We start from the raw sequence: 10,981 nt of genomic DNA, 5'->3' as shown, positions 1-10,981 counted from the left end.
TAGAGTCATGTAGAACTAGATTGGTAGAAATATCATTAAGTGTAGTTGAGAGAAGAGTGTAGAACTCTCATGAGAGAAGTGTGTAGAACACTCTCTTGAAGTGTGTAGAAAGTTATCCTAGGATGTGTCTAGAACTCTCCCTTGGAGCCTATAAAAAGAGGAGAGCTTGTCATTTGTAAATCAAGCAAGCAAACAAGAATCAAAGTATCCTTTCAAGTAATAGAAATTGTTCTTCTCTCAAATATTCTCCTCCTAAATTCCTCACAAAGTTCTCACCATAATCTTCTCCTATTTTCCAACAGTGATATGCCACTTTTAGATCTGGCTACCTCAAATCCTAGAAAATATTTGAGTGCTCCTAAGTCTTTTATACTGAACTTGGTATTTAACAAGGAGTAAATATTCTTTATCTCAGCAGATCCAGTCCCCCCTAAGACCAGATCATCAACATGTACTAGGATGACAGTGAATCCTGTGTTGCTTTTCTTTGTGAATAGAGTAATTAGCTTTTGATTACACATAGCCTGGAGAAATAAAGGTTTCAGTTGACTTTGCATTCCATTGTCTGCTAGCTTGTTTCAAACCATAAAGTGATCTTTGTAACTTGCAGAAGTTAGGTTGAGAGAGGACAACACCTGTTGGAGGTTTCAGATAATCTTGTAAGTAAGCTGGTTTTTGATGCACTCTATTTGATCTTTTAAGAGGAATAGGGTTGTCCGAATGATGTTGAGATTGAGATTAAGATAAATACAAGGACTCATGTTTTATAGGTTGTTCAGATGAATGAGAAGGAGGAGAAGTATGTGAAACATGATGCGGTGAATGAGAAGTTTGTGAAGTAGAGAGTGAAGAATGAATGATGATGTCATCAAGAAATGAATGATCAGGAGGAGCATAGACAATTTTGGTCATATTATCATTAGACCGTTTTGGTTGATATGGAAAAATAGTCTAAAAAAAAATGGCATCTCTTGATAAGAAAACTTCTCTTCTAGATCCTTATGTCGGAGGAGTGGGTGAATTGAATTGTTCTTGTTGGGTGTCACCACTGTCGGATCACTGCCCTTGGTGTTGAAACATAATGGATTTCTATCAAGCACATATACTTCAAAATGCATGACGTACCGCATCCGATACGTACCCTGCACCGATACGCCCCGATACATATCAGAAGAGTATCCGGAGGTTAAATTTTGTTGTAAAAAAAAATAAAAAATTCAGATACATCGAGGATATGCGAGTGATAGAAGGTGGACAATCGATACTCGCGTGATACATGATCTATCGATTAGTTTTTAGATATATATGTAATGGACTAAGCAATATTGTTCTCTTTATGGGATATATCATATATGTAATTGACTAATTGTCACTTTCATTGTTATCAATATTACTTATATTTATATTTATGTTGGTTTTCATTATATGTTTTGTATCTTTTTGTTATTTTGAGAACGCTGGTATTGATGATTCACTAGTGCAAAAAACGCTTTTTAAGTCGGGTAAAAAGAGATTTGTTAAGTCCGTTCCGCGTCCGTCTTATAGTAGCCGACATAAGAAGTTTTGAGTTGATAATCAAACCAAATCAAATATGTTATTCAATTTATACAGATGTGGCAAATAAAGATGCAAAGAAAGCATATGAATATAACTGTCAAGGTATGAGGGTAAATGGTATGCAAATAAAGCTGAAAATATTTTACCAATTACACTATGAATGTTACTTCCTCTCGCCTCAAATATTGTCTCACCTTAGGTCACTTCCTCTTTCCTCAGGTCGCATCACCTATACAAAGAAAGCATATGAAAATTAACAAAGCATAAGCCCCACAAAAATAGCCTTAGTAGCACAATAGGAAACAATGTAAAATAAACTTTAATGTCTAAAACAATCTATTTCATTGTATTTGACCTTTATTTATTTATCTATTATAAAAAAAGATAAAGACCTTGTAATAAACTAATATCTATTTGACTTAAAAAAAAAAACTAAAGATGATTGTCATAATTGTGCCTTGTTACGTGAAGACATTTTCATTGTTGTTCTATGTTTGTTTGAACTAGGTTTTGAGCCTATTTTTTTGTTTTTGAATTTTAGTCCATAGTTTGTATTTTGAGTTTTAATCTAGTTTAAATTTAATTTTTTATTAAAGTATCTCGGCCGCATCGTATCTTGAATTTTAAAATTTGGTTGTATCGACATATCGGTGCGGTATCGTATCCGTATAGTATAAAGAATCCGGGCTTTGTAGATTTGATTGGGGCTCTAAACCATTTAGATTTAATAATCATGGCTTGATCACAAGATGTTAAAAAAGGTAGCATAGGATGCATGGGAGGGTCAACGTGTTAATGGTTGGATGGGGTTTGTGTCGAAGGAAAATATGCGGGCTAAAAACAATTCTAAAAGTGTAGAATTAGGAAGAGAATAGGGGAATGGATGATATAATAGAAAAATTAATAGAAGAAATTATGGAGAAAGATTTTATTGAAAAAGTAGTGGGGTTGACAAGTCAATAGGTAAACTTTCATAGTTTTAGTTTTCACTTTTGTGTCGTGGTGGCGGCGTTGCGTAGTCCGCAGCCGACGGTAAGTTTACCGGTGCTTCGCTTGGGCAGCACACTAGTTATTTACAACATATACAAAGCATACAACCATTTATTGTATCTGTCAATTTGGATATTAAGATTGATGACAAAATTTCCCTATTTCACAGCTGAATCCAAAACATTCAAGATTTATCTTACAAAAGCAAGTTTCTGAATTCTGAAGGAAAAAAAATCCTTAGATGAGCTTAGGATTCAAACAGATTACAAAAAGAAATCAAAATGAGCGAAGTTCTAACAGAGAAACACCTATGAAATAAAGATCCGTTAATCGAATCTAAGCCCTCTCACCTATTTTGCAATCAAGTTGAATATCCTTTGACATAATAGTAACTCTCTTAGCATCAATGCCGCAGAAGTTAAGAACTTTGAAAGCCTTGATAATGACAAACTCTTGAATAGACGATAAGGATTAATTATGAGTGTAATTTAGCAGTTAAGAAAACAGTCGAGATAATCTTGCTGGCTGCTGTTTGCCAAGATATGGTTTTACCATCAAACCTCTGTAGATTGCAGCTGTACCATACAATAATAATCACGTTAAGGATTTCAGAAAAAATCACGTTAAGGATTTCAGCAAAAATCACATCTCTATATTGAGAGGACCAATGCGAAAAAATTGATAACAATGCGAAATGATACCACCAAACTGAGCGAATTTCACAAGCATCCAATTCAAGTAAACACCTTACTATCACTATCCATCTGAAGGCTCCAACAAGTCCTATCAATTCATCTGTCAAAACATAACAACATTGTGATAACTGAATGAGTGATTTTTTTTTCTTTCTGTTATTTATTAATTGAAGTGCAGCATGTTTCAATTTAGCAAGAAACTTCACGTAGTTTGATGTCTTGAGTTGATGTTAATTGAAGTGATGACAATATTTCCTCAGGATGTCTTCCCAATAAAATTTCAAGTGCCACTACTCCAAAACTATATACATCACACTTTTCACTTACAACCACAGTATGCAAGCTCTGCATTGACCAAATCACAACGAGCAAGTTGAAGGATTGTAAAGAAAAATAGTTGAAAATTAGTAGAATGTCCCTTCTCTTTTTTCACATATATCGTAAAAAATAATCAGTGGATTTATATTCTATAGCCAACTCTTAAATAACAAAAAAAAAATATTGTTTTAATTAGGAGTGTATTTGGAACAAGTAATAAACATACTTAACAATTAAAAATGAGAATTTATTTTTAAAGAGACCATATATTTAGGGGGTAAATTAGGAGTAGAATTTTATGATGTTAGTGTTAAAAACTATTGAACATGTATGTTATTTGTGTGGATTATGAATAGTTTGTTATGTCTCTTAAAAAACTGGAATAAAATAAAGAGAAGGATAAAAAGTTAATGCAATGAATAATTTACCAGGAGCTATATATCCAATAGTTCCAGCAACTATTGTTCGATTGGATGAATCACATTGAAGGAGTCGAGCTATACCAAAGTCAGAAACACTAGGCTGCCATTCCGAGTTTAGCAAGATATTGCTAGTAGATACATCTCTATGCACTATTGGAGAGGTGAAATCATGATGAAGATATAATAGTGCCGATGCACCTCCTTTAACAATGTTAATCCTTTTTCTCCAATTGAATTTCATGGCTTTTACATCATCATGCAAGACAGAAAACAAGCTTCCTCTTTCCATATACTGATATATAAGAAACATAATTCTTTTATGTAGACAGAATCCATAAAGCTTCACAATATGTCTGTGCTTTATTTCTGATAAGATTTTCACTTCATTTCTAAAAGTTTCATCAAAAGTTGGCACCTCTTCATAGCTGTGAAGTTTTTTTAATGCAACAACTTTGCCACTTGGTAACTGTGTCTTGTAAACACTTCCATATGCTCCTTTTCCGATGCAATATTTAATGTCAAAGTCTTTTGTTGCTCTAATAATGTCATTGTATGCTATTTTTCCATCATAATTCCATATACAAAATAAATCCCCATTCTTTGGTGTTGATGTGTTTCTATGCTTGCTCTTGCTAGAATTATGACGACGTTTGACGTACATGAGAAGTGAGAAGACTAGGATTAGAATAATAAGGATAGGAAGAACAATGACAACATTGTGCTTTACTTTTTTATTTTTCTTGTGAGGTGGATGAGGTTGTAATTGGTCATATGTAGTGTCTATACATACATCCTTATTCCTTGTGTTCCTTTGACTAAGATAAGTACAATGTGGAATGGGACCCTTCAAACAATTATTGGAAATGTCCAAATAATAGATATCACAAAGAGATTGGGGTACCATTCCAGTGAGATTATTATTGCTTAAATTAAGGTTGTAAAAATTTCCAAACTTAGAAGGAATTTTGCCACTAATGAGGTTGTCACTGAGGTCCATGAAAATTTCACAATAATCTGTCAATGCAAACCAACCGGAAGGATGTGTGCCATTGAGAAAATTGTTAGAAATGTCAATGTATTGTAATTGTGTGAGATTTGTAAGGGAAATAGACAAGTTTCTACTGAGACGGTTATGAGATAAATCTAATTTTTTGAGATTATTCAAGAACCCTAACTCAAGAGGAATGAAACCTTGAATGTAGTTGTTAGAGATGTATAAGAACTTTAGTTGTGTGAGATTTCCTAGTGAAGAAGGAATAGAACCTTGAATATTGTTAAAAGAGATATCAAGATACTCTAATCTTTTAATATTTCTTAGGGAAGAAGGTAACTCACCTACATGAGAATTGCTATTCAGATCGACATATGCGAGCTTTGAGAGAAGACCAATTTCTTTTGGGATAGTCCCTTGTAGACCAATTCCAATGACAGCAAGTCTTTCCAAATTGTGGAAAAAAGACAGGTTGAGTTTTCCAAATTGAATCACCCACGTCCTTGTTGCAAAATATATATTGATTTCTTTTATACTTCCAACCTCATTGCAAGATATACTAGACCAACTACAACGATTGGAGATATTGAAGTCTACATCAGATGTGTTCCACCATCCACTATTTAGTATTGCATTTGCTTTCATTTGAAGTTGAGATGTCACTATGGCAAATTGAGTCCCCATGAACAAACCCTAAGTAAGAAGAAAAACCTTCCACATTTTTGGACTATAGGTATTAGAACCAAAAGATTTTGTCAAATTCATTTTTTGAGATTAAATGAATTGCATACAATGTTCTAAGTTGCATCAAAAACCTTTATAGACCAATTCAATATGATTTAATGCTTTGACAATAATTGATTGTGCTAGGCAAATGTCACAATGTGAACTATTTTTCCATTCCCACTTTAGTCCTACTGACATAACATAGGGGAAAGCAGGCACATCTAAATAAATATTGTATTGTATAGTTAAAGATCAAATTTGGTATACCATATCCTAACGATCAACTCATAATCTTTCAGCGTTCACTTCCAATTTCTTCCACTTGATAAAGTCGTTATGAAGAGCTGTTTTTTTTTTTTTGTAGATAGACGAAATGGCAAAGCGATTATAAACTCACACACATAAGTGGAGGTACTGGGGTTCGAACCCCAATTATGACATTCGGCCTAACAATTTCGGCATTTTGCCAGTTTAGCTAGGACTTGCAGACGAGAGCTGTTGTTTAACTTGTGTTGAATGACCAACTTGTGTGTTTAAAATAATAAAATGAGAGTGGAATGCAACCAACATTTTATATGTTGACCCATTTATCATGTAAACACTTAGAAAATAAATAAATAATCTTGTAAAGACTTTGTCTCATTGTTTGCGCTATGTAGATAATGTTGTATTTCTAAGTTGATATTATAATTTAAAAGTTATTAAATGTTGTTCATTATTTGTTGTTGATTTAACTATGTAATATTTACTTAGTCAAAGTCTTCTTTGTCAAATTTATTTTATATTTATTTTTGTAACCGTTGATGCTTGACGGTTTGGTCAAAGGCTTAAATCTCATTCCCTATTATTATGCCTCATTTTCCTTAATACAAGGAACAACACACCACAACTCTCATGGATGTATCCTTCATTTATTTTGAAAAATAAAGGTCACGTAACTTTCCACAATACATAGTAATCGCCGGTACAGACAAAATACATGCACATAGTATGCACTTATATACTCTCTCACTTCATTTTCTCCGTACACAATTATTTTCTCTGATCCAAAAAATATTGAGTTTCTGGGTTACATCTCCTGTTATAAATTTGAGTTGTTCTATCACCTTTGTCTATGATTCATACCCGGGAAGGACCCGTTGTACTCTAGGAGGATATGCGCTTATGAGGCGCATAAAATCCTCAAGGACAGTGACTATGTCATGCCTCAGGTAACATAACAGTGTCTTGTTTTGCAGGTTTTCTCTAATTTGATTTGTAAAGATTTTGATGGAGCCATGTCGGCAACCAAATTTGATAAGTTCCTTATGCTTCATTTTTATTTATTATTAGTCATATTTATTTGTTATGATATTTCTCTTTAATTTCTTATATGTGATAATTTCACATCTAATTTATTTAACAGAGAAATGATATTCGTACAGTCATTTTATGATAAATTTTGTTACAATTTTCTCTATCATACTTACTTTATGTTTTATACCTCAATGAAAATATGCCTCGCCGGAATCCTCTCTATCTGGGTCGTAACTGTTTTGTTCCGATGACCTATCCAATCTCCGGTGAAGCTCCAATGATGATTTTTTTCTAATTTTGTGTGTTCTGCTCAACCCCTCTTGTTGTATTCTCCCTCTTGATCTAGATCTGCTAGCTTCTAAGGGCAGTGCTGCTTCGTCTCTCCTCTCCGGTGAAGTTCCCTTTACCGGCAAGACTTTGGGTTCTGTGATTTCCTCAGCTGCGTGTTGCTTCTTCTTCGCCTCATACTGATGACTCCTCCGATTTGGCCGTGGACTTTTCTTGATCCGCCAGAGATGGTGGAGACGGCGACTACAAAATCAGGGAAGACTTTTGTTCAGGTGGTGTCTGCTTCATCCGAATCGCAGGTAAAACATATTCCTCCTAGAATTATTATTGGTGACTCTATTAGAATCAAACCTTCACAGAAAGATTATGAGGCCAGAATTAGGGACTGTAGCGCCAACCTTCATGGTAGAATTACTCTGCAAAAAAATGATACACCCTTAACCACTCACTTTAAGGCTCAAACTGCAAAAAAATTGGCCATACCTGAGCAACTGGTATGTTGCTCCACTTGGAAGAGGTTGTTTTGAGTTTCAATTCCACTCACTGGAGGATATGAGAAAGATTCTAGCACAAGGGGTTATCAATCTCAAACCTGGCATCTTAAGATTCTTCTATTGGTCACAAGATTTTAATCCCTACTCTCAGATACAAACTCACGCCCAAGTTTGGGTTAGGTTGATGCACTTGCCTGAAGAATATTGGAGGAAACAAACACATTTTGAAATTTCTTCTGGTGTGGGAACTTCCCTTATCATTGATGCTGCTACTAAATCCAGGTTGCTTGGTATCTATGCTAGAATTTTGGTGGATATTGATATGTCTAGTAAATTGTTTGACTCTATTCTTATGGAAAGAGAGGGATATGCATTCCAGATAGAGGTTCAATATGAACGGTAGCCGCCTTTCCACACTCATTGTAAGTTCCTAGGGGATTCCATCCAACAATGTAAGAAAATTGGTGCCAAGCAGGATCAGAAAGATAGGGAATTTGGTAAACAGAAGCAATAGTTGAAACATCCTCAAATTGCCAAGAAGAAAATTGGTAACTTGTCCTCTAAACAACATATTGCACCTCCTTCAGTAATGGAAAAAAGTGTCCATAACACTGTAGCACTTGTTACACAGGGAAAAAAATATGAACATAGAGAAGAAAGGTACCACTGAATCTCTGAACCAAATTGTTGTTAATCTTCCTGATATCATTCCTGATAGCCCTGTTATCCATATCCCCAAGGATGACATTCTTATCACTACTAAGAGTCAAGATGCCTTGGATGATCAAGATCTTGTGGCCAACTACCTTTTTAAAGTGCTTTGTAGTTATGAAGATAAGTCAGAAGGTGAGGCTTTAATTTACCTAAGGAATCGGGTGCTCCGGAGGTGCTGGCAGGTTTCATGATGCCATAAACGCTCCCATAGCTACCCCTGATGATATTATTTCTGCAGTGTCTACCATCAGGCCAGAGAAAATTGTTTATGTTGAAGTCATACCCTCTGAGCAGATGGGTGGATTCATTGAGACTCAACTAAATTTAAATGATTGGCTGTCATTCCCCTATCATTCCTTCAGACTCATCTCTGCAGGATGAAAACACTGGGAGGCTGCCATTCCCCAGCTTCATCCCTGCATCCTCTGGTAAAGTTGTGGATCTTGTTACTCTACAAATATGGGCCTCTACTCTAGTTCTTACACCTTTGGTTACTCCTGTTTCTATGGAGGGTGGCCAATTCAGTGCTGCTAAAAAACCTGAGAATGTATTTCTGACCTCAAACCAGTCTACCTCCAATGCAGCCATAGATTAAAGTGTTAAAGTTCTGGAAATGTTTTTGGGAGATTATGAGTATGATTCTGAAGATCCCACTTCTAATGATATTAGAACTGTGGACCCTGGTCCTATTGAGAAACTTCTTAAAACTAAAGGAAGGAAGAAGAAACAGAAAAATTATAATCTAGCACCCAATGTTTTTGGTAAGAGCATCAGAACTCGCTCCAAAATAGATTCTTCTATCAGTCCTGAGTTATAAAGGTATTATACTGGAATATTAGAGGCATAGGGAATTCAGATTCACAAATGCATCTTTTGAAGCTTGTAAATACTCATCACCCAGATTTTCTCTTTGTTGTTAAACCGATGGTGCAGTTTGAGAGTGTCCCTTCTTGGTTCTGGCACATGCTCCACCTAACTGCTCACATTGTGAATTCTAGAGAGAGTCATCAGCCTAACCTTTGGGGAATGTGGTAGTTTAAGCTTGAAGTGACCATTTTACTCTCTAATGATCAATGCATTGCTATTTCTTGTAAATATGACAATTCTATTTTTTTTCCTTGTTGTTGTTTATGCTAACACTTATCATGTTAGAAGAATATCTTCGTGGGTTGATTTGCATAACCTTCTTCCTACTTTTCATGGACCTTGGCTTTTCATAGGTGACACCAATTCTGCATTGGGAGTGCATGAGAAAATAGGGGGAATAAAACCTATCACTACTGCTTGTGATGACTTCTTACTATGGTCCAATGCTAATGACTCGACCCATTTGCAGACTGAAGGAGCTAAGTATACTTGGAATAATCAGCGCTCTGACAGTGCTTTTATTGCGCAGAGGCTAGATAGAGCAATCAGTAATACTGACTGGTTGACATATTGGAACATTTGTTGGTTGAGATGCAGAGACACCCCCTACTAGAATTATACCTAGATTCAAGTTTTTCAAGGCTTGGACAACAAGTGATAGTTGTGAATCATTCGTGGCCAATGTCTGGAGCACCGATCTCATTGGGAACCCTATGCAAGTCGTTCAACAAAAATTGAAAACTCTTAAACCTCTCCTCAAAAGTTGGAACAAGCAGGTGTTTTGGGATGTCCACCAACAAGTCACTCTTTCTTATGAAAAGCTTGAGGCTATCCAACTTAGTATTGATCAATTGGGCCATAATCCTCAAAGAACTAAAGAGGAGGTTGCTTGCCTTGCTAAATACAATGAAGCAGTTCAGATGAAATGTAATTTCTAGAGAGAGAGAGAGAGAGAGAGAGAGAGAGAGAAAAGGCTAAAAATGCAAGATTCATAGATGGAGACAGAAATATAGCTTTCTTTCATAGAGCTGCTAAAATTAGGGAAAAGAAATCCGCCTTCTAAAAGATGGGGATATGGTCTACAACACAGCTTCTGACATAGAATCTCATGCTCTTAATTATTTTTTCCAAATATTTGCTACTTCTCATCTGTATACTGCTAATGATCTGCCTAATCATCTCATTCCTGTTCTGGTCACTGAAGCTGACAATCTCTTGCGTGCTGTTCTTCCTCTTGCGGAGGAGATCAAACACGCAGTTTTTTTATCTTAGCATTTTTTTATTTTTTATACAAAATTTTAACAATGTTTTGTTATTTAGAATTTTCATGTGCGTTATTAGCTTTTTGTTTTGGTAATGTAAGATGACGAAGGCCCAATAAGAAAGACTAGACTAGGATTAAAATATCAATTTTTATAGTTTATGGATTAAATTGAAGAAAAAGTGATAATTTAAGGATTAAATTGATGGTTTAATATTTTAGTTTTAAACAGATTCAAATGGTAGTTGTTGATACCGGTCCTACACTTTTTTAATAAAATTTGTATATTTCTTTTCGGCAAAATATACTTTGTAGTTCCTTGAGGATAGGGTTGGAAATGAGTCGAGTTGAATCTGTTTGTA

The 10,981-nt window shown here is 35.2% G+C and overlaps 1 long non-coding RNA gene and 1 pseudogene across 1 annotated transcript; one reads left to right on the top strand and one right to left on the bottom strand.

Moving 5' to 3' along the window:
• Window positions 1-3,431: 3,431 nt before the first annotated feature.
• Window positions 3,432-5,738, bottom strand: LOC146904377 (uncharacterized; annotated as a pseudogene).
• Window positions 5,739-6,596: 858 nt separating this feature from the next.
• LOC146904376 (uncharacterized) lies at window positions 6,597-10,821 on the top strand. Its single transcript, XR_015019212.1, has 2 exons — window positions 6,597-7,582; window positions 9,712-10,821. It is a non-coding gene; the product is annotated as an uncharacterized LOC146904376 (long non-coding RNA).
• Window positions 10,822-10,981: the final 160 nt, after the last annotated feature.

This window comes from Medicago sativa, chromosome 7 (genome assembly GCF_051527215.1).
Source record: "Medicago sativa cultivar Bolivia chromosome 7, Bolivia_mono, whole genome shotgun sequence".
In the NCBI taxonomy this organism is placed as follows: Eukaryota; Viridiplantae; Streptophyta; class Magnoliopsida; order Fabales; family Fabaceae; genus Medicago; species Medicago sativa.
The sequence above is the reverse complement of the archived record's forward strand: the minus strand, read 5'-3'. Positions and strand labels throughout refer to the sequence as shown.